This window comes from Lontra canadensis, unplaced genomic scaffold (assembly GCF_010015895.1).
Source record: "Lontra canadensis isolate GAN:19392208 unplaced genomic scaffold, GSC_riverotter_1.0 scaffold9, whole genome shotgun sequence".
Taxonomy (NCBI): domain Eukaryota; kingdom Metazoa; phylum Chordata; class Mammalia; order Carnivora; family Mustelidae; genus Lontra; species Lontra canadensis.
Genome location: NW_022631003.1, coordinates 6,221,626 through 6,247,017, shown reverse-complemented (window position 1 = coordinate 6,247,017; position 25,392 = coordinate 6,221,626). Strand labels below are relative to the sequence as shown.

The 25,392-nt window shown below is 36.3% G+C and overlaps 1 protein-coding gene and 1 non-coding gene across 5 annotated transcripts in view; one reads left to right on the top strand and one right to left on the bottom strand.

Moving 5' to 3' along the window:
• Positions 1 to 25,392, bottom strand: part of OSBPL8 (oxysterol binding protein like 8) — a 156,578-nt gene that overhangs the window by 115,735 nt on the left and 15,451 nt on the right. The window lies entirely within an intron of this gene.
• Positions 22,303 to 22,401, top strand: LOC116866488. Its single transcript, XR_004382417.1, has one exon. It is a non-coding gene; the product is annotated as a small nucleolar RNA U13 (small nucleolar RNA).

The following is a 25,392-nucleotide window of genomic DNA, read 5'->3' as shown; positions in this document are numbered from 1 at the left end:
ATTGCTTTTCTGTCTGGATTATCTATCCAGTGATGCTGGGGTATTAACATCCCTTATTATTACTGTATTGCTATCTACTTCTCTTTAGGTCTTGTAAATACTTGCTTTATGTATGTAATGCTCCAATGTTGGTGTATAAATATTTACGAATGTTAATACTACTTTTGGATTGATCCCTTTATCATTATATGATGCCCATCTTTGTCTTATTACAGTTTTAAAGTGTATTTTGTTTGATATAAATACAGCTACTCCAGCTTTCTTTTAGTTTCCATTTGCATGGAATATCTTTTTCCATCCCTCCCTTTTCAGACTTCTGTGTGTCCTAATATCTAAAGTAAATCTCTTCAGGCAGCACACAGATGGGTCTTGTTTTTTTTTTTTTTTGCTGTTATTATTGTTGTTTTATCTATCCAGCCACTATCCAATCTTTGATTGGAGAATTTAGTCCAATCAAATTTAAAATAATTTATTATTTAAATAATTATTTATAGGGGCGCCTGGGTGGCTCAGTGGGTTAAGGCCTCTGCCTTCGGCTCAGGTCGTGGTCCCAGGGTCCTGGGTTCGAGCCCCACATCAGGCTCTCAGCTCAGCGGGAAGCCTGTATCCTCCTCTCTCTCTCTGCCTGACTCTCTGCTGACCTGTGATCTCTGTCAAATAAATAAAAATCTTTTTAAAAATAAATAAATATTTATTTATTTATTTATAAGTATGTACTTATTGCCATTTTGTTAACTGCTTTCTGGATATTTTCATAATTCCTCTTTTCATCTCTCCTCTTACTTTCTTCCTTTTTGGTTTGGTGACTTTAATGGTATGCTTACATTCTTTTTGCTTCATCTTTTGTGTTTTTACCATAGGTTTTTATTTTGTGGTTGTAATGAGGCTTACATATAACAATTTCTAACTATAGCAGTGTATTTTAAGTTGATAACAACTTAAGTTTGATCCCATGGTAAAGCATATCATTTTTACCCCCACCCCACCCTCACACATTTAAAAATTTAAAAGATGAAACTGGATGAGAGTCCCTGGGTTATCTGTGCAGACAGAAAAAAGGATCAAGTTCAGATCCCTGAGGTACTTGAATATTAAAGGATCACTATTTATAGAATGAATGAATCCCAATTTTTGCTTTTCAACTTGGAAAAACTACTCCATGTAATTACTAATGTGGAGAACAAAGACAAAAGAAAAAAATTAAACTTCCTTATAACTTAATAGCCATAGACAATTTCTTGAGATAGGCAGAGTGACCTTTCTCAAGAAGCTTAGCTGCTTCCATGTTAACACTTTGCCCAAGGCAAAAGGCAACCATGGCTATACAGTAGCTCAACCTCCAAAATTCTGGTTTAAAATTTTAAAAAAAAAATCTCTTTGGAAACTTCCTTTATCTCTACAACTACCCCCCCCACAAAGATATAAGTTAGCAATCATCCTCCAAACTTATGGCCCACTGATACACATCTCAAGGGATCTCATGATGAAGGTTTTACTAGCCAGTAGTAAATGACCTTTTCCTTAAAAAATAAATTAACTAAAAAGTAGCCCCTCAAGGTCCTGGTAACCTTGCTTTCAAATTTCTGAGAAACTTACACTATCCCTAACCCCCTCTCAATCTGAAAGTATACTATCAGCAATCCTCACAACCCTAGTGCTGCTCTTTCTGCCCTCCGGTCCTATCCCCATGCTTTAATAAAACCACCCTTTTTGCACCTAAGACATCTCAAGAATTCTTTCTTGACTGTTCGTTGTCAAACCCCAACATGTACATCAATTACATTATGTAAAAACTGAATTAACCAATATAAAAGGCAAAGAAGATACACACACATACAAAAGTCAAATCATAATATGACTGATTTAAAAGAGGAAGCTGGAAGTGGAGAAGAAAGATAAAATTAAGGATAGGTGCCCTAAATTCTTTACCTTTGATAATAGGAAGTTGAAATAAGAGACATTATTAATATGTCAAGAAATAAGTTTTTAGTACTTTCCTTGAAGCCAAAGACTACAACATATGAAACAAAAAATCCTAGAGGGAGAGGGTGATTGATTGGAGGCTTAAAGTATAAGCATAATAATTTCCCCATCTTTCAGAGGTGAAAGTCAAAAGATTTTATATTGATGCAGTTTTGCAACATTAGGGAGATCTTTTAAAGCCTACAGACAAAAAAGAATTCTTCAGACGTCTTTGGCACAAAAAGTTGATTTTATTAAAGCTTGGAGATTGGTGGGCAGAAAGCGCAGCTGCACTGGGGTTCTGAGGAATGGCTGATTATATATTTGGGTGTTGGGGGGAGGTAAAGAAAAAACGGGAGCTGCCCAAAAGGACGTTGATATGCTAAAGAAGACTCTCAGGATACTGGAGGCCTGGCTATTGTGAAACTAAGGTTGTTTTTCCCTACAACAAAGCATTACCATTAATATAGTTGGAAGTTTTCTGAAGAATGTCACATGTATGTATTCCACACAGGAGGGGGGTTGGGTGGGTAGGTTGTGGGGTGTCAGCTAGTGCTTTGTCCTTGGCCTGCCTTCTGCTCCCTCATCAAAATGATAATCTAAGAATTAAAAAGTTTATTTCCTAAAAGTTTAAATGGTAACTAAACACAAACTTAATGGCAGTAGGCACAAGGGAGTAGGCTTGAGAAGAAATATTTTCTGCCATTTAAAAAAAATTTTTAACAGTATATGTTACATACAAGAAGAAAGTGTAATAAAATTTTTGTAAAAGAGTACAATGTGTCATAATCCTGAAGATTCCTTTCTCCAAATTGCAGGGCTAAAGCTAGGCCTGCATCCAAATTTAAATATAATTACTAGTCAAAGGCAAATTTTAAAGAAGACTTTGTTCCCTCTTTTGTTCCTTTTGTTATTAGTACTCTAGCCATTGTTTGGGGAATTGGTGCCTCACTGTCTACACTTAAAAAGTTCCTGAAAAAGTAATTTTTTATAATAGCTCTTCTTTACTGGGGGCTTAAATTGCTACTTCAGTAACAGAGAAAAGGAAGGAGCAACTCCTAAGCAATGCTAATATCTTTAACACATGTCACTTAATCTTTAAAAAAAAAAAAAGATTTTATTTATTTATTCGAGAGAGACAGAGACCACAAGCAGGGGGAGGGGCAGAGGGAGAGGGACAAGCATACTCCCCACTGAGCAGGGAATCCCACTCCAGGAGTTCGATCCCCTGGGATCAGAACGTGAGCCAAAGGCAGACACTTAACCCACTGAGTCACCCAAGTGCCCTTCTTAATCTTAACAACTTTATGATGCTATAATGAATGATGGCTCCATTTGAAGGCATCAACAAGTTGTATATGATTAATATTTCCTCCTAACTCACAGGATACCTCAGAAGTTATTTGTTCTGTTTTGTTAAATGATTATGTAACAATAAAAAATATTCTCAAAAGCAAGAATGCTTATCAATGAACACATCATACTTCTAAAGAATAACATACTAGAAGAGTATTAGATTCAATAATCCTAATCTCTCTCACTGCCAGTTTGGAAAAAAAAAAAAAAAGGTTGCAAATAAAAACAATTTCATTTAACTATTCTGACCTAATATACAGTATTTACACTAAGTCAAATCCTTAAGGAAAGCCTAGTATGAGAAATTCATCACATGAATGTGACAGTTCCCAAAGAGTAAGCCAGCAGCACCAACATCATAATCACAAGCACTTTGACAAAAAAAATTATGTAAATGGATTGCTGGAATAAAGCAATCATCTATCCAAATGGCTTTCATCTAAATTATTGCAAAATAGTGCAGTACATATGTTTCTTAGAGTATAATAATATTTTGGCATCTATGAATTGTGTTAAAATTCCTTTCATTCTAAAAATAATAACAACAACAATGATGATAATAAAATACACAATATGTAGAATTCAGCCAAAATAATATCATTAGCAATTTGCCCAGAGGAAAACCAACAGTGTTCGACTAAGTTCAATGAAAAACAGAAAATCACTACTACTAAATTTCTGGTAAGATACAAAACAAATTCCCCTTCCCATTTTCTTTAGATTAACCATTAATATACATAACTCATAACTTTTAAGGCTTAAAATAAGCCTTTATACCTATATTGCTTCACCATCAATTATATGTCCTAAAAGGGCTCAAAACACATTCATCAAATATTTATTTACTTCTTGTCACGTAGGAGACACTGTTGTAGATTCTGGACACATATGGAACAATCAATATCATTCCTGTACTAGCCAAAAAAAGGCAAAATAAACTGACCAGTATACTACAATGTAATGAGCCTATGACAAAGCTACATGTATGATGTTACCTACGTAGCACATAAGGATATTAAACCCAGCCTTCTGGAGGTAGTAGAGTAACAACACAAAAAAACAGAACTTTGCAAAGCCTTTTTATATTAAATAAAACAAATTAACTACCAGAAGTAGAATATATAAATAAATCTAACTAGGATTAATTAATGCAGAATCTTTTATAAATCTTTATAATCTAATGGCTTTCTTAACTTTTGCAGTCTATTTTGAACTTTGGTTACATTTTTTTGAGATTCATCTATCCGGTTTTAGACCTAGTAACAAAACTAGTTTACCTTATCTCCCAATAAATACCTAATTCTACAAAATATAAAATAAAATAATATAAAATAATGAAGTAATCTCAAATAAATTACTATAGAGTACAGTTTTTCTAAAAAATACATGTGGAAAAGGAACAGATTAGAAAGGTAAGTTCATAATTTAAAAATAAATTTTGGCACAGCAAGATTCTATTTTATGTATCTATTCTATATGTTATATAGAATAGTTATATATCTAACTCACTGGACATTTTGCAGAGTTGGATACAGAGAAGAAAGTATGAATGACAGAATATAACTCAAGGTAATACATTTCCTTAAAAGTATCAAGCCAATCTGCAAAGAACTATGTAAGATCCCTCTTACTATACATTCATACTTCCCTTTTAATACTTCAAGAAAAAAATCATTCCAAAGTGAAATATGGAGTTTATGGGTTTAAAAGGAAATAGCAAAACAGCACATAGAGACAATAACCAACCTAGTAGCAACCAGACCCAGCATCCAGTCTGTGATCTCCATCATTTCTCATTAAAAGATATCAGGGCTTCTTTGAGAAATGGCATATTCTAGGTCTAAGAAAACAAATGTACAAGGTATGCCTAGAGTATCTTACATTCCAGTATCTTGCATATCCAAGCAAAATGCAAGGAATTATATAATGAAGACTCAGGAGCCAACTCAAAAGGACTCTCTATGGCCAACATAGGACCACTTTATAGAGAAAATTTATATCTATAAAACGTAGTTTGAAAATCAAAGACCTAAACAACCATTTCAAAAAATCTGAGGGACGCCTGGGTGGCTCAGTTGGTTAAGCCACTGCCTTTGGCTCAGGTCATGATCCTGGAGTCCCAGGATCGAGTCCCACATCAGGCTCCCTGCTCAGTGGGGAGTCTGCCTCTCCCTCTGATCCTCCCCTCTCTCATGCTATTCTCTCTCTCAAATAAATTAAAAAAAAAATTTTTTTTTAATTTGAAAGAGGAGCAAATTAAACCTAAAAAAGTAAAAGGAAGGAAATAACAAAGAGCAGAAATACAAGAGAGAAAACTAAAATACAGAGAGAAAAATCTACAAGGTCAAAAGTTAGTTCTTTAAAAAGATTCAATTTGATGAAGGCTAGGTAAAAAGCAAGGAGGGAAAAAGAGACCACAAAAATAACCAATATTATGACTGACAAAGGAGAAATCATAACAAATCCTCCAAACATTAAAGATATCCTGAAAGAAAATTATAAATAACTATACCAATAAATTTGAAAATTTGTAAGAAAAAGAAATCCTAGAAAAATCCAACTTATTGGGCACCTGAATGGCTCAGTTGGTTAAACCTCAGGTCATGTGCTCAGGGTCCTGGGATTGAGACACACACTACACACTACTGGGTGGCTCAACTGGTTGTATCAGACTCTTGATCCTAGCTCAGGTCTTTATGTCAGGGTCATGAGTTCAAGCCCCTCACTGGGCTCCGTATTAGGTATAGGACCTACTTAAAACAATAAAAGAAAGAAGACCAAACCAGACCAGACCAGACCAACAGCCAGCACAAAGACAGATTTCACTAGCTTTTGCCCCACAGGTATTTGAGTTCACAGACTCTAGCTGCCTGATCCTCCACATACAAATACATTCCTTCCTCTCATCTGCCCCCACCAGAGCCTGGGAATCATACCAGCAGCCAGTCCAGGCATCTGTGATTGCTGAGTTCAAGACACCGGCCTAGACTCCCACAGCTGACTTCTACTGATAGGCATGTGCTCAGATGAGCTCCTCCAGTTGTGTACTTGCACACTACTGGCCTGACATCTGGTACTACCTTCCACTATCACATGCACATACATACACATTTTGGAGACTGCAACCAAAGAAGAGCACACCAACAGCCGGGGCCATCATAGCTTCTTGTGGGAGCACACCAACAGCCAGGGCCATCATAGCTTCTTGTGGGTCCAGATCAGGCCCTGTCTTCTGTCACTGGCCGGTACCACTGAATCACTTACAGCTAGCCCCTTGAGCTGTGCACCTGCACACCCTGGCCCAACTCCATCACTGTCCTCTACTGCCACACACCCATACCAAGACACAGCAAGCATGTGGTGCACACCTACAGCCAAGGCCCCAGCAGCTATCTACCTGCCCTGAGCCCCACCATTACATGTCTGTTTGTGACCACACCTGCCACTAGCTGCACCCCTAGCTAGTCCTTATAGCTGAGTGTGTGAATACCACAAGTTCCAGACACTACCCTGCTTGCCCTGGACCCTAGGTGCTGAATCTGGAGGTGCTACTGAGGACCACAACAATCCTCAGTGACTCTGCAGAACTCCCACAACACCAGCCAAAAACCACACATTTGTTGATGCTATGGACCCCAATGGCTTTAGCCAATGGGCCACAATGGCCACTGAAGACCCAGTGCTGCCACATGCCCCTGCACTTGGTACCCTAATACCACGAGACTCAGGGATACCACATGCTCTAGCATGCCCCACCAGTCGATGAAAGTCTTCTCCTACTGAAATCAGTCTATAAAGTCAGGAAGGGGTGACTGATTCTTCAAATACATAGACACAAAGATACAAGACTATAAAATATCAAGAAAACATAGCTAAACCAAAGCAATATGGTAAACCTCCAGAAACAAACTGGCTCTAAAGAAATGGGAGATCCAGGAATTGCCCAACAAAGAATTCAAAATAATCTTTCTAAAGATGCTCAGAGAGCTACAAAAGAACACAGGAAAACAATTTAACAGTATCAAGAAATAATACAAGAAGATAAACAGTTCAGCAAAGAGACAGAAAACAAAAAAGAACAAATAAATTTTGGAACTGAAGAATACAATAACTAAACCGAAGAATTCAACAGAAAGCTTCAACAGCAGATCGAAGAACAAAAGAAATAATCAGGGGGCTTGAAGACAGATCTTTTGAAATCATCCAGAAAGGCAAGAAAGAAATAAGGAGAAAAAAGAAAAGGTATGCAGATGTCTATGGGTCTCTATGGGTCTTGTAAGATACCAATAAGAGAAGCAAGGTATACATTAAGGTATACAAATGTAAAAAACACATTTAAAGAAATAACAGCTGAGAAGACAAACTTGGGATATTTGTCTGGACATCCCGGTTCATGAAGCTAATAGGTCACCATATTTTCAATCCAAACAATCTTCTCCAAAAGCAAAGAGGATTTTAAAAGCAGCAAGAGGAAAAAAAAAAATTCTTGCATATAAGGGAACCCCCATGTCTATCAATGGATTTCTCAACATAGGCCTTGCAGGTCAGGAGAGAAGAGGGTGATATAGTCAAAGTATGGAAAGAAAGAAATTGTCAACCAAGAATGTTTTACCCAGGATGATTGTCCTTCAGTAATGAAAGCAAGATAAAGACCTTCCCAAACAAAACCTGAGGGAGTTCTTTACCACTAGACCTCCCTTACAAGAAATATTGAAAGGACCTCTTCAAGCTGAAACTAAATGACATTAATCAGTAACGTGGAAACTTATGAAAATAAATAGCCATATTTATAATAAAGGCAAGTAAGTAGTCTAATTCCGAATACTCTAATACTGTAATATGGTGGTGTGTTAACTCTAGTATAAAGGTTGAAGGACAAAAATAGTTATAGGTATAATAATTTGTAAATTGATACACAATATAAAAAGATTAAAATGTGACATCAAAACACAAAATGTGAGGGAGGGGAATGAAAGAGCAGTTTTCTGTTTGTTGGTTTTGTTCTGTTTTCTTGAGACCAAAGTTAAGTTGATATCAGCTTAAAATAGATTGTTATATCTATAAGATGTTTCAAGTAAGCCTCAGGGCAACCAAAAAACAAAAACTTAAAGAAGGCACACACAAAATAAAGAGATGGTAATCAAAGTGTACCAATAAAGAAAATCATCACTTTATAAAGAAGGAGAACAAGAGAGGAAGAAAGGCACAAAGGAACTATAATATGGCCAGAAAACAATTAGCAAGATAGAAATAATAAGTCCTTACTTATCAATAATTACCTTAAATGTAAATAGATTAAACACTCCAATGAGAAGGCACAGAGCAGCTGAATTGATTAAAAAAAAAAAGACCCAACTATATGCTGCCTACAAGAGACTCACTTCAGCTTCAAGGACACACATAGGCTCAAAGAGAAGAGGTGAAAAAACATTTCATGCAAATAGAAACCAAAAGAGAACAGAGGTAACTATAATTTTATCAGAGAAAATAGACTTGAAGTCAAAAATTGAAATGAGACAAAAATGGTCATTAAATAATGAAAAAGGGGTCAATTCATCATGAGGATATAATAATTGTAAATATATATGCACTCAACATTGAAGCAACTAAATATATTAAGCAAATTATACTAACAGATTTGAAGACAGAGAGCAATATAATAATGGGGGGGACTTCAATACCCCACTTTCAAAAATGTACAAACCTTCCAGAAAGAAAATCAATAAGGAAACACTGGACTTGAACCATACCTTAGATTAAATGTACCTAACAGACATATACAGATTATGCGCAACAGCAGCAGAATACACATTTTTCTCAAGTGCACATGCAACATTCTCCAGGATAAAGCATATGTTAGGTTACAAAACAAGTCTCAGCAAATTTTAAGAGACTGAAATCATGCTAGGATCTCTTCAAACCACAAAGATTTGGAACTAGAAATCAATAATAAGAAAAGCAGAAAATTCACAAACGTGGAATTTAAATAATGCACTCCTGAACAACCACAGAGTCAAAGAGGAAATTAACAGGGAAATAAAGAAATATTTTGAAATAAATGCAAATGTAAATACAACATACCAAGTTTATGGAATACAGCAAAAGAGTTTATAGGGATAAATGCCTAAACTAAGAAAAAGGAATGATCTCAAGCAACCTAACTTTACACCTCAAAAAATGAAAAAAACAAGAACTAAGCCCAAAGTTAACAGAAGAAAGAAGTTAAAGATCAGAGATGAAAAAAATGAAAGAGAGAATAGAAAAACAATACAAACACCAATGAAACTAAGAATTGGTTTTATGAAAAAATAAATGAGAAAAAAACAAATTAAAAATGGAAAGAGACATTACAGCAGATAGCACAGAAATACAAAGGCCCATAAGACACTATGATGAACAATTATACACCAACAAATGAACAACCTACAAGAAATGGCTCAATTCCTAGAAGCATACAACCTACCAAGTCCAAATCATAAAGAAATAAAAATTCTGAGCTGACCAAGTAATAAGTTAAGGAGATTGAAGCAATAATCAAAACCCCCAATAAAGAAAAGCCTGGGATCAGATGCCTACATGGGTAAATTTTACCAAAATTTTAAAGATTTAACACCAATTCTTCTCAAACCCTTCAAAATAAACTAGAGAAGGGAATACGCCTTAATTCATTTAATGAGGTCAGCATTATCCTGATACCAAAGACAATGATACTACAAGAAAACAGGCCAATATCCTGATAACTATAAACACAAAAATCCTCAACAAAATACTAGTAAACAGAATTCAATAGCACATTAAGTAGATCACACACAATGATCAAATAGGATTTATCCCCTAGGATGCAAGGATAGTTCAACACATGCAAATCAGTAAATGTAAATATGCTACATTACTAAAATGAAGGACAAAAATCACATGATCATCTCAACAGCTGCAGAAAAAGCATTTGACAAAATTCAACATCCTTTCATAATTAACTGGGGAAAAAAAAGCTCAACAAACTGGGTATAGAAGGTAACATATCTCAACATAAAGATCATATATGAAAAACCCACAGTGAACATTCAGTGGAAGGCTGAAAGCTTTCCTTTCAAGATCAGGAACAGTACAGGGGTGCCCATTCTCATGACTTCTATTTGATTTCCAGTCCCAGCCAGAGCAATTAGGCAAGAAAAAGAAATAAAAGGCATCCAAACTGGAAAGGAAAAAGCAAAAGTGTCTCGGAGCGCCTGGGTGGCTCAAATGGTGTCTGCCTTTGACTCAGGTCACGATCTCCAGGTCCTGGGATCAAGCCCGCCCTACATCAGTATCTGCTCAGTGGGGAGTCTGCTTTCCCTCACCCTTCTCCTGCTCTCTCTCTCTCATTCTCTCTTGCAAATAAATAAATAAAACCTTAAAAAAAAAAGTGTCTTTGTTTGCTGATAATATAATCTTGTATACAGAAAATCCTAAACACTAGTTAAAAAACTGACAGATCTAATGAACATATTCAGTAAAACTGCAAGATAGGAAAATCAAAAATTACTATAGTACAATAAACTATGTGGGAAAAAACAAAGAAGTCAATACCATTTATAATAGCATCAAAAAGAATAAAATACTTAGGAATAATTTTTTTTAAAGAATTGGTTTTATTTATTTATTTTTAAGATTTTATTTTATTTATTTGACAGAGAAAGACACAAGGAGAGAGGGAACACAAGCAGGGAGAGTGGGAAAGGGAGAAGCAGGCTTCCCCTTGAGCAGGAAGCCAAATGCCGGACTTGATCCCAGGATCCTGGGATCATGACCTGAGCTGAAGGCAGACACTTAACAACTGAGCCACCCAGGCGACCCGGCTTTATTTTATTTTTAATTTTTTTTCAAGTAAGCTTTACACCCAAAGTGGTCCTTGAACTCGTGACTCCAAATGACTCATGACTCATGACTCCAAAATCAAGAGTCATGTGCTCTACTGACTGAGCCTGCCAGGTACCCCACTTAGGAATAAATTGAACCAAGGAAGTGAAAGATCTAAATACTGAACACTGTAAGACTCCAAGGAAGAAATTAATGTAGACATCCCATATTCATGGATCAGAAGAATTAATATTGTTATATATTCATACTATCCAAAGTCATCATTGATTCAGTGCAACCCCTACCATTATTTCAAAGACACATTTCACACTAAAATACAAAAACAATCCTTAAATTCCAGCGGAACTATAAAAGACCCCAAATAGCCAAAGCAATCTTCAGAAGAACGAAATTGGAGGCATTACAATTTCTCTTTTCAAATTATATTACAAAGTTATAGTAACCAAAACAATATGGTCCTAGCATAAAAACAGACACAGACCAATGGGACAGAACAGAGAACTCAGTAATAAACTCTTAAGTATATGGTCAACTAATATTTGACAAGGGAGCCAAAAATACTCAATGGGGAAAGAATCGTCCTTTCGGTAAATGATGTTGGGAAAACTGGAAAGTCACAGGCAAAAGAATGAAACTGGATCCCTATCTTACACCATACACAAAAATCAACTCAAAGTGGACTAAGACTTAAACCTAAGACCTGAAACCAAATAACTTCCAGAAGAAAACAAAGGAAAAAGCTCCTTGACATCAGTCATGGCATTGATTTGGGGGGGGGCCCTATGTATCAAATATACAAGCTACAAAAGCAACATTGGTATACCTTCTTTTTATAGGAATAAGACTGGACTATATGAAACTAAAAAGCTCCTGCACAGCAAAAGAAACAATAAATATGAAAAGGCAATCTACAAAATGTGATGAAATATTTGTGAACCACATGTCCGATAAAGGATTAATATTCAAAAGACATAAGGAACTCGTACAACTTGACAGCCAAAAAAAAAAAAAAAATCTGATTTAAATATGGGCAGAGGACTTGAATAGACATTTTCCTGAAGACATACAAATGACCAACAACTACATGAAAAGGGGCTCAACATCACTGATCGTAGAGGAAATGCAAATCAAAACCACAATGATTGCGGTGCCTGGGTGGCTCAGCTGTTACATTACACACCTGCCTGTGGCTCAGGTCATGATCCCAGGGTCCTAGGATTTGAGCCCCGAATAGGGCTCCCTGCTCAGCAGGAAGCCTGCTTCCCTCCTCTCAAACTCCCCCGCTTGTATACCCTCTCTCACTATGTCTTGCTGGCAAATAAATAAAATCTTTAAAAAAAAAAACAACCCACAATGATTAATCAACTCACACCTGTTAGAATGACTATTCTCAAAAAAACAAGAGATAACAAATGTAGGTGAGGATATGAAGAAAAAGGAACCCTAGTGCACTGCTGCCAGGAATATAAACTGGTACAGCCACTATGGAAAACAGTATGGAGATTCCTCAGGAAGTTAAAAAAAGGACTACCATATGATCCAGCAATTCCATTACTGGGTATTTATCTGAAGGAAACAAAATCATTATCTTGAAGAGATATCCCATGTTCATGCAGCATTATTCACAATAGCCAAAACATGGAAATTTTATTTATAAAATAAAATTATTGGGGCGCCTGGGTGGCTCAGTGGGTTAAAGCCTCTGCTTTCGGCTCAGGTCATGATCCCAGGGTCCTGGGATCGAGCCCTGCATCGGGCTCTCTGCTCCGCAGGGAGCCTGCTTCCTCCTCTCTCTCTCTCTGCCTGCCTCTCTGCCTACTTGTGATCTCTGTCTGTCAGATAAATAAATAAAATATTTTAAAAAATATATAAATAAAAATAAAATAAAATAAAATTATTCAGCCACTAAGAAAAGGAAATCTTGCCATTTCCAACATGGATAGCCCTTGAAGACATTATGCTAAGTGAACTTAAATCAGACAGAGAAAGACAAATATTGTATGACCTCAATTATATGTGGAATCTAAAAACACTGAACTCATAGAAACAGTGCAGAATGGTGGTTGCCAGGGGCCTCAGGGGAAGAGGAAATGAAGAAATATTGGTCAAAGTGTATAAACTTCCAGGTGTAAGATGAATAGATTCCAAGGATATAATGTACAGCATGGTGACTACAGTTGACAATACTGTATTGTATATTTGAAAGCTGCTATGACAGCAGAGCTTTAATGTTCTCACAACAACATAACAAAATGGTAATTATGCGACACAAAGTTGTGGTAAACATCCTGCAGCATATACATGGATCAAATCATCACACTGTATACCTTAAACTTACACAGTATAATATGTCAATTATATATCAAGGCTGGGGGGAAAGGTATGTTTGCTCTTATTTATTTTTGAAACCTCAGTTTCTTGCACAGTACCTGGCACATAGCAAGCACTGGAAAAAAAAATTCAGTAAGTGAATAACGGGAACAAAGAAAAACTTCCTTCACAAGTAATTAAGACTACATGGTTTAGGGGCGCCGGGTGGCTCAGTGGGTTAAGCCTCTGCCTTCGGCTCAGGTCATGATCTCAGGGTCCTGGGATCGAGCCCCGCATCGGGCTCTCTGCTCAGCGGGGAGCCTGCTTCTCCCTCTCTGCCTGCCTCTCTGCCTGCTTGTGATCTCTGTCTGTCAAATAAATAAATAAAATCTTTAAAAAAAAAAAGACTACATGGTTTAAATCATTCAGTCACTTAAGGGTATGAACAAAAGATAGAAGAAAAACAACTGATGTATAAAGCAGAGTAGTCTTCATGGGCATTTAATAAATGATCATGGCAAATCTATAAAGGCTGAAAAGTTTGAGTTCAGCCAAGAAATGTTAAAACTGCATTATAAGATTAAAGAAATATTATGTCACCCTAGAAACTACAGCAGTAATGGATTTTTTTTAACCTGTACATGTTGACTTCCCCTTCCCGTAATAATATGTACCTTGATCTTCCCTTGAAGAAAGAACCCTCCTCCAATGTATGCAATCTTGCTTGGTACCCTGCTCTCCCCTAACAAAGACTGAGCAATAAACCCAAACCAAGTCAATCAGTCCCTATCTGACTCACTCTCTGAGACAGCTGACTCATGAGCAGAGTGATCACATGAATGGAAAAACAATTAGACAACTATCTAGCTTAAGGGAGGCTCCACAAAGACTATCCATTGCTTCCTGCTCTCTAGATCCCTGGAGCTGCTTAAGTGTCTGTTCTTTCTAAATCACGGTTTTCCAACTTTTACTTCAGGAAAATGAGCTTATCGTTCTGGTATATTATTTAAGTCAGCAAAAGTTTCCTACTGCTTGAACCAAAGAACCCTAACTGAACGTATTTCAGCCTTGTACAACTAAAATAAGCAAGCCTTGAATAACAAAGTCAAGGCTAACTTCAAATGAAGCCACAAAAGTGGTATGTGAGACCTGAAACATAAAACACCATATACACTATAAGGAAAAAAAGCAACAACAGCATTATATTCACCTATGTGTTTCCAGCTAGGTGTTTTAATTCCATTAATAAGATCTATCACATAAACATCATTAAGACCAGGGTTTAACCAGAATGATAAGGAGAAAAAGGAGAAAAAACCGTGTTTAATCTGAAATGTGACCTCTGTCTCAATTTTAGTCCGGTCTTACTATCCAAAATGCCTCCTCTGGAGCTCTTATATCTTAGTTTCTCATCCCCTGTCAAATGAAGGATTTGTGGTCAACTGCATGATTAGTATTAAGAGGAGAAACATATCTAAAAATATTTGAGCAGCTGACAGTTCCATTTGTCTGATCTTATAATCTATGCAGTCTTTCTGAAGTAAACAGTGGAAACAAAGTATATGACCAATCCTTATAAGGCCCAAGACCATAATCAACCCATCTCGATAACTAAAAAAAGGGGAAGCTATAACTCCACCTCTATCTCATCACCTCTCTGGTTTCTAAAAATTCTAAGTTATATCAAATGCAAAGCTTAGAAACATGTTTCAAATGATAAGTGTGATTTCTGTAGGAAGAAAAAAATACACACATATTTCTACCATCGCATAGGACTTATTAGTTACAAGAACAAGTTAATTAAAATGCATAATCAAGACTCATCAATGTTTCCAATATGTGAGAAGTAAAGAAAAAGGATACAGAACAAACAGAAGATAAAATCCCAAGGACAAAAAGAAAAAGAGAGAGAGAGAGAGAATTGAAAGAAAACATTAAAAGAGAGAGAAATGAAACAAAACATTGATAAATAAAAATCAATACAAAATTGAATGTCACATTTATCACTTCTATTATTTTTATTCTAAAATAAGACAGTTTAAGAAGAAAAATGAAAGCATCTGGGCACTATTTTGAAACCACAAATAGTATTCATTTTTTTACTTCAATTTACATGTAGTTAAACTAAATTAAGTGCAATCTGTATCTAACGTTTTTCTTCAATTCAACATGTTCCCTCTTAAACACCCTTTAGTTTTGGCAACTGCCATTAGTGTTTCTCAAATACACATGTGAAAGAATGCTTTAGGCAAAGCTAAGATGCTTCTGTTAAAGAGACACAGGAGAGGGAGAAAAAAACATGATTTTAAAGTAACTGAGAAGTGTTACAATTTCATTTCCCAACCAATTTCAGATTTGGTATTTAAACACTTGGCTTCTGACACACACTTTTGGTATTGCAGACCCTATTAACTGACCTCCAACATCATACAGATATGCCACTGAAACCTAGTATTACTTATCACCAATGATTTTTAGGAAAAGGAAGATCATCAACTGCTGTCTAATTCCTTCTCACCAGCTGAAAGTACTTAGCATCTTCCTTAAAACAAACAATATCTGCCCAAAAAATATCAAGCACAGAGCCCTACTGGCGGCAACATTCTGAAAACATAAACAAAAACAAGTAAATGAAAACAAAAATCACCATGTACACAAACATAAGCAGTGAGGGCAAGAGAGCAAATTATATAAGGACTTTTTTTCTATTTTCAAGATGATTTGGGGTTAGGGGATTTACACTACCTCCAAAATTTATTACAAAAATGAAGCAAAAGAGTTTGACTTTGGCATAACATACCACTGGAAGAGAACAGAAAGTCCAGAAATGACATCCGTGGTCAATTAGTTTGCAAGAGAAGTGCCAAGGAAACCCAATAAAAAGAAAAATATTTTAAATAAAAGTCTCATTAAAAGGGGGGGGAACCTGACTTACACTAAACACAAATATTAATTCAAAATAAATCACAGACCTAAATATAAAAGCCAACATAAATGTAAACATAAATATTTCAATATAAAACTTTTAGATTAAAATAGCAAAAATCTTCACAAATTTGGGGTAGGCAAACATTTCTTAGGAGACTAGAAAACACAAACCATAAAAGAAAAAACTGGTATGCTAGACTCCATAAAAATTAAAAGCTTCTCTTCAGAAACAGAGTTAGGAAAATGAAAAGGTAAGCCAGACTAGGAAGAAACATACACAATACATACATTTGACAAAGAACTAGTATCAGACCATAAGAAGAACTCTTAAAAGTCAATAATAAGAAAAAGCAAAAGTTTTTAAATAGACAAAAGATTTAAACAATAAATAATACAAATGACCAACAAACTAATAAAAAGATGCTCAATACACTACTGGTCATCAGTAAAATGCAAATGTAAAACCACAACGAGATACTACTACTCAACCACTAGAAACTAAAATTTTTTAAACTGTTGACAAGGAGAAGGAACAACTGGAACTCTTATATACTGTTGGTGGAAGCAGAAAACAGTAGAACTATCCCGAGGTATTTACCCAGGAGAAATGGAAATATGTCTGCTCAAAGACTTGCACATGGATTTTTCATAACAGTTTTTTTTTTTAAGATTTTATTTATTTATTTGAAAGAGATAGTACAAGCTGAGGGGGGGGGGTGCAACTGGGAGAAGCAGGCTCACTGCTGAGCAGGAAGCCTGATGCAGGACTCTGGGATCATGACCTAAGCTGAAGGCAGACGCTTAACTGACTGAGCCACCTGGGTGGCCCTCACAACATTTTTAATAGTCAAGTCAAATATCTAAGTGAATAAACAAATTGCAGTACATTCATACAATGGAATACTATCCAGCAATAAAAAAGAATAATCTCAAAAACATGCTGAGCAAAAGAAGCCACACAAGAGTACATATTCTATGATTTCATTTACATGAAATCCTAGAACAGACAAAAAACAATGTGTCGTGAATAGAACTCAGATCAGTTGTTGCCTGAAGAAGAGCTGGGAAAGTGGGGACAGTGGAGAAGGGGAAATATTAAGTGGGAAAAGGGCACAAGGGATTTTGGGGACTGATGAAAATGTTCTATATCTTCTTTATGGTAGTGATAGTTACATGGGCGTATGCATCTGTCAAAATGCATCACATTATATACATAAAATGGGTACATTTTATTCTATGGAAATTATATCCAAATAGTGTTTGTTTTTTTTTCCTTTAAGTGCTATTGGTAGGTTAAGTGATAAAAACCAAGAAAGGAAAGAATACTGAAATACGTAAGGCAGAATAATACTATAAAAAGCAACTTTTTTTAAATGATAGGAAAAGCTCACATTTTAGAACAGCTAAAGCTAGGAATGTACCAGAATTTATTTAATTTCAATTTAAAATGAGCACAACTCATAAGACAGCTGTGAAAATTAAATGAGATAGTTAACACTGTACCTGGTATATCACAGTAACACAACTCATACTGGTTGACGCTGTATCTATCCATGTTAAGTGTTAAGGTAAAACCAAGAAAATCATGAAAGAACTTTTAGGGGAAATAATTTTAGATGCCAATTTTAAAAGGAGAAAAGGAGATGGATGAAAAGGAAGGAGGGCATTGCTGGTGGAGGGAATGGTAATATACAGAAGAACGGAGGCGGCAAGGAGCAAGCTGCATGTTCTGAGAAGGAAAAATTAGCACGCATGTGGCAGCAAGTCCATATACGGGAATAACTAAAAAAGCAGGGTAATCTTCCCATCTGACATAAATATTCATTTAAATTTTACAGTAGGATCCAGAATAGCAACTTCATCCAGTTGACGCTATGATACAACATAAATAAACTCAACTTCACAAGAAAAATAAATTCGGCTATTTAAAATCAGAAAAAGGAAAAGGTTCTTTCTGTTTAAAAAATATGAATGATTATAATCATCAGCTTTAGTCTCTTGGAGGTTAGCCATAGTTCTTTCCCTAAAGAAAAAATAATTATTAAAATATAATTATAGCAAGGCAACATATGGACTTACTGTGCAGTTGTCACTGCACTCCTAAAATTATGAAAGCTATACTTTACAGAATCTAAAATCTGTAAGTGATCACTCTGAAAAACAAGATATAAAAAATCTCCTCAAAAGAACTAATCAGCTACAACAATAATTATCTCATGGCATGCTACTTAATGTCAGAATGCTACAGTTATATTCCAAGAGACCTGAAGTGAACAAGATCAGGATTCTTGAGCACTTACATAATTTTGAAATGTTATTACATGTTGCATTTTTAAATGTGTTTAATAAAAAGAACGCAGGGGTAGCATTCTTGTAGCATTCAAACTAACCTGAATCCTTATTAAGATTTTACATATTCAGCAGAGTAACTAACTCCTTTCTATATTTTATACATAAAACATTTAAGTGTCATTTCAGTGTTTTAATTCTGGAAAGAGACAGCCACGATCATCAGTAATAACTTAGGCTAATTTAGTTCCCAGAATGAGAGAAATGTACAGAAATGTAGAAAGAGAATGAGATGCACAATGAAAAAGGAAATATTAAAGGGCAATAATACTGACCTTTAAAAAGAGTAGCAGCAATATCACTATGGTGAAGACAACAAAGCTAGAAGATTAAATTAAGTCAAGTATCTTGTTGAGGAAGGATGTAATAGAGTGACAGCTAACATAAGGTTCCATCTGCTCCATCTATACCAAAGCAATACCCAGTTAGAGGCCTTGGCTCAAACTGGAACGTGCAGAGACTAAAGAATGACCTTATCTAGTTCTGCTTTCTTAGGCCCACATGATATCTTAGGCCCACATCAATGTAATACCTGAAATAATTATGAATGCATAAAAATTATGAATGTGCTATATCATCCAGAATTATGATTTTCCCTTTAAAATTTCCTTTTGATGATTTTTTTTTAAAAAGATTTTATGTATTTCATGTATTTATTTGACAGAGAGATATCACAAACAGGCAGAGAGGCAGGCAGAGAGAGAGAGGGAAGCAGATAGTCCGACTCGGGACTCGATCCCAGGACCCTGAGATCATGACCTGAGCCAAAGGCAGAGGCTTAACCCACTGAGCCACCCAAGTGCCCCTTGATGATTGTATTTCATACTTAAAATATCTTTTAAAATATTTCCTGTACCTATATACACTAAAAAAGGAAGTTACTATTTTAAGAAACATAAATTTTTTAAAAAGTTTTTAACAGTAAGATTAGCAATAAATATTAGTTAAGACCTGCCACTGTTTGGGATGCCAGGGTGGCTCAGTCGGTTAAGCATCTGCCTTGGATCAGGTCATAATCGCAGAGTTCCACGATAGAGCACCACAGCCAGGGCACCGCAGCCGGGCTCCTGCTCAGCGGGGAGTCTGCTTCTCCCTCTCCCTCTCGCCCTGCTGTCATACTCTCTTTCACTCTCTCTCTCTCAAATAAATAAATAGAAATACTTAAAAAAAAAAAAAAAAAGACCTGCCACTATTTTTCTGTTTTTTGTTTCAAAGATTTTAGGAGGCTGATAGTGCTAAAAAGTATTCTTTTTAAAATGAGGACTATGTTCCTCCCTCTCTCTGCCTGCCTCTTCCTGCTTGTGATCTCTGTCAAATAAATAAATAAATAATTTTTAAAAAATGAGGACTGTGAAACTTTTTAAGTCAAGCACCTTCAAAATGACTAAAGGTATGACAATATGAGAACAGACCCTTTTTGTGTACTTCATAGGCTTTATCACTGTAAATAAACATTTTATGTAGGGGTGAGAAATTTGTCCATGGGGCATCTGCATCACTCAGATTAAAGATTTGAGGAATTTATTTATTTATTTATTTATTTTTTTAAAGATTTTATTTATTTATTTGACAGACAGAGATCACAAGTAGACAGAGAGGCAGGCAGAGAGAGAGAGAGGGAAGCAGGCTCCCTGCTGAGCAGAGAGCCCGATGCGGGACCCGATCCCAGGACCCTGAGATCATGACCTGAGCCGAAGGCAGCAGCTTAACCCACTGAGCCACCCAGGCGCCCAAAGATTTGAGGAATTTAAAAGAAGAGCCACTACTGGGTAAGTGGAAGGGGAATAAAAGTAGCTTGATCTCTTGCTGAGGGTGTGAAGTAACTTTTTTGGTTATTCATCTTAGAAACATGACACCCAACAACCAGCTATATAGAAAAAAGAATACACACAATAAAAAGTAAATTTAAGGGGCACCTGGGTGGCTCAGTGGGTTAAGCCTCTGCCTTCAGCTCAGGTCATGATCCCAGGGTCCTGGGATTGAGCCCCGCATCAGGCTCTCTGCTCAGCGGGGAGCTTGCTTCCCGCCTCTCTCTCTGCCTGCCTCTCTGACTACTTGTGATCTCTGTCAAATAAATAAATAAAATCTTACAAAAAAAAAAAGTAAATTTAAATTAAAGCTCTCCCCGGGCAAGCTACTGTTGGAGTCACTAGTTTCCTCAATGATTCTTCTTCATAACTTTTTGTGGCTTTGCCTTCCTAAAATCTTACTTGAGGGAAAAACAACAATAACAACAACAACTAAATTTTAAAAAAGAATTTAAGCAAAAAATCAAATGAAAAGGGCAGAGTTAAAATACATAAAAGTGACAAGAAAATATTAGAAAAATAAAAGCTAAAGATTAGGAATAAGTACATAAAATGTTAGTGGACACACTATGGACAAAGATGAAAGCAACTAAAAACAAGTAAAAAATTAAAAGGAAATAAAATCAGCAACTTAAGACACCAAGAGCAGAAAAACAAAAGCTATCTTTTATTTTATTTTATTTTATTTTATTTTAAAGATTTTATTTATTTGTCAGAGAGAGCAAGAAAGAGCACAAGCAGGGGGAGTGGCAGAGGGAGAGGAACAAGCAGACTCCCTGCGGAGCAAGGAGCCCAATGCAGGACTTGAACCCAGGACCTTGGGATCATGACTGGAGCCGAAGGCAGATGCTTAACCAACTAAGCCACCCAAGCACCCCCAAAACTATTATATATATAATATATATAATATATATATCATATATATTATATATATTATATATTATAATTATATATATTAATATTATATATATAATATTAATACTATTAATAACAAGAAAATAATGCTAATTCAAGAGCTGAACACTTTCACTCAGATTCTTTAAACTAAGGGGCACCTGAGTGGCTCAGTGGGTTGAGCATCCAACTCTTGGTTTCAGTTCAGTGTGGAATTAAGCCCCTATCTCAATCTCTTCAGGAGATTCTTGAGCCCCTATCTTCAAATCTCTTCAGGAGATTCTCTCCCTCTGCCCTTCTGCACCCCCTTTAAAAATAAATAAATCTTTTAAAAAGCTGGGGGGGAAAAGGGGGGAATCCCTGGGTGTCTCAGTTTAGGGTCTGCCTTCAGCTCAGGTCATGATTCCAGGTTCCTGGGTTCAAGTCCCACATCAGGCCCCCGTTTGTGCGTGCTCTCTCTGATAAATAAAATTAAAAAAAAAAATTATTTAAACTAAGACTTCTTTGCCTTCTCAAGTGTTTCCTGAATACATAACACAGCTCCCAGCCACATAGCAATGACTCCTACTCCTAATACCTTGGCTTTTATAAGACACTTATGTGAGAAGGTGACACAATTCCTTAAAAAATGCTGTACAGGGGCCCCTGGGTGGCTCAGTGGGTTAAGGCCTCTGCCTTCGGCTCGGGTCATGATCTCAGGGTCCTGGGATCGAGCCCCGCATCGGGCTCTCTGCTTGGCGGGGAGCCTGCTTCCCCCTCTCTCTCTCTGCCTGCCTCTCTGCCTGCTTGTGATCTCTGCCTGTCAAATAAAGTTAAAATCTTAAAAAAAAAAAAAATGCTGTGCAGTAAGCATGATGATTGGGTGTTCACACCATTGTGTGACATGTGCTTCCCTCAATCCTTGTTACCACTGTGGCACATTACCCATCTGATGTGGAGAAAAAAAACACTGAGCGGGGCCATAAGTCCCATTTGTCTCATCTGCCGTTAGTACTCAGTGAGTAAAACCAAACCCTGACCCACCTACATCCCACACCCCCAAAAAGTGATAGAAATTTTTAGTGTAAAAACTTAATCAGTTCTGTGAAAACCCTTTTGTTTCTGTTTTGTTTTGGTCAACAATTCCCAAAAAGCATCAGGTATGCCTGCTAAGTAAGTACCCTAGTAAATGATTAGATATTATTTTTTTAATCTTGTTTCTAGTATTAGTGCTTCCTCCCCAAGCTACTATGTTTTTAACTTGGCAACAACTACTCCCATGAGGCATTCACAGGTGGATTAAGGTAATCACTTTTCATATAAAAGTGAAGGAAATGTCTGCCCTTTGAAATCCTAGCATTCCTAAACAAATTTTAAAGCTATCAGAAACCTTCAAGTCAACCACTCACTATCTCTAAATTTTACAGATGAAGAAACTAAAAAGAGAAGGGCTAAGTGACTTGCCCAAGATCATGAAGCCAAAAGAAACCATAATGCAAGTCTCTTAAGTCCTGGACTAATGTTCTAAGAACAAAATATAAAGTCAATGGAAGGAATATTTAGAATTTAGCCTTTTAGATTTAAGATGTACTGATTGGTAAGAAAAAAGAAAAAAAAAAAAAACCCTGAAAACAGTATAATACTAGGTTTATGTTTGTTTGCTTGTTTGTTTTTTAAGAATTAACATACAGGTGTATCCATACAGGCAGGGTACAGGGAGTAGGGAGTAAGCAGACTATCTAGAATCATAATATCAAACTGCTAATAAATGGGCTATTTTGAACATAAAGTGTGGTCTAGTAACAGCAGAAACTAACTTTGAGTTTCTGTAGCTGTTGAATTTTATAGTCAACACATGTTGACATAATAACCTAATTTTTTCTTTAAAAAAAAAAAAGAAAAAAAAACTAGGGCACCTGGCTGGCTCAGTTGGTAGAGTGTGTGACTCCTGATCTCAGAATTCTGAGTTGGGTTGGGCATGGAGTCTACCTAAAATTTTAAATAAATAAAAAATTTAGAAATACAAATACATAATTTACCCTGAAAAGAAAATGCATTTTGAAATGGTTTAGGTCTCAATCTCCCTCTCTCCTTGTCTCTCCTCCACCCCACTACTATGTGTTAGTGCATGTGGACACACATACACATGAACGTGCACGCACACACACACACACACACACTCACTCCAAAGATATTACTATGCAATTGGAGTTCACCTTCAGATTATCTTAACTTTTCTTCACATTAAATGTGGTCTTCCCTTAAGAACAGCACAGCATTGGGGCGCCTGGGTGGCTCACAGTGGGTTAAAGCCTCAGCCTTCAGCTCAGGTCATGATCCCAGGGTCCTGGGATCGAGCCCCACGTCGGGCTCTCTGCTCAGCAGGGAGCCTGCTTTCTCCTCTCTCTCTGCCTGCCTCTCTGCCTACTTGTGATCTCTGTCAAATAAATAAATAAAATCTTTAAAAAAAAAAAAAAGAATAGCACAGCATTAATATGTCAGAATAATTCTGAAAAATTAAGGTAATTTAAGTAAAAGACTGAATTATAAAATTCATTTAAAGACATTTTCCTTTAGATACACAGTAGTAATAAAAAGTGAATTAATGTATTTATAATGAGTAAGAGTATTTGTAATTTAAAAATTATTTTTATATAAATGCATACTGCTAAAGTCGTTTTGATCATGTTAAAAAACATCATTCTTGGTAGGCTAAACATACTCTCCACGCCCCCACACCCCCCACATAGTTTAACTATTATTTTACTATGGTATTCCTCACAAGATGGTAAAGATAGTGATACTCATTCCTCCATGTAAATTATGAATTTCAGAATCTGTAAGTCCAAACAATATTTTATTAGAGTTCTCCACAGATTCTTATGCTGTTCCTCAAGGTTATTTATGGTGTCCCTCAAAGTTATTTATTTTTATTTCCTAAAATTATGGAGTATTAAATATCTGTCCAAAAAGTAAGGGATGTCTTAAATGAGTAAATTATATTTCTTTCACTCCTCTCCCAATTTCTTTTTCAACCTGTTGACATTGGTGCCCAACCTTGTAATTCCACTACAATTACACAAAGATCATTTACTGACAAATTTAATGCTTAATTTGCCACACCCTTATTCAAAGACTCTTCTGACCTTCTAGTCCCCCTAACCAATCATTTTTTGGTTCCTTCACTAGATCCCTTCACTCTGTCTGGGACTAAAGTATCTCAGGGTTTCATTCTATTGGAACCTCTTCTCTCTCCCTCACTTTCAACTACCACTTCCATGCAGTAGCTCCTTATCCATACTACCAGCCTAGAACTTTCTCCTACATTCAAGCCACATATCTAATGACCTGCAAAGTTCAAAAACTTTTAGGATGCATCAGAACCACCTAGAAGGCTTGCTCAAAAAACAGATTTCTGAGACCCACCTGCAAAATTTTTGATTCAGTGGGTCTGAGCAGAAACCTAAGAATCTGCATTTCTAATTAGTTCCCCAGTGACACACACTTTGAGAATCACTGGCCTCCATGATTCTCCCTCAGATAAATTTCAGATACCTTAATTTCAACGCAACCTAATGGGTCTCCCAGCATGCAGCCGGGCTGCCTCCAAACCATTCTTTACACAGCATCCAGAGTGGTCATTCTAATCCTGATGATTTCATGATCCTTTGTTTAAAATATCCCAATGGTTTCCAAGGGATCTTGAGACAAAAATCAGAATCCTTAACATGATCTATCAAGCCTTACATGACCTAACCTTTGCCTACTGCACCACACTGTTATCATTCCTTTTTTTTTTTTTTTTTTTTTTAACACTCCAGCCACAGTGGGCTCTTTCAGTTCCTAGCAAAAGCCAAGTTCCTTGCTGTTCCAGGATATTTAAACAAGATGTTCTGCCAGAAATATTCTTTTTTTCCCCAGCTCAAGTCACCTTCCTTGGCTCCCC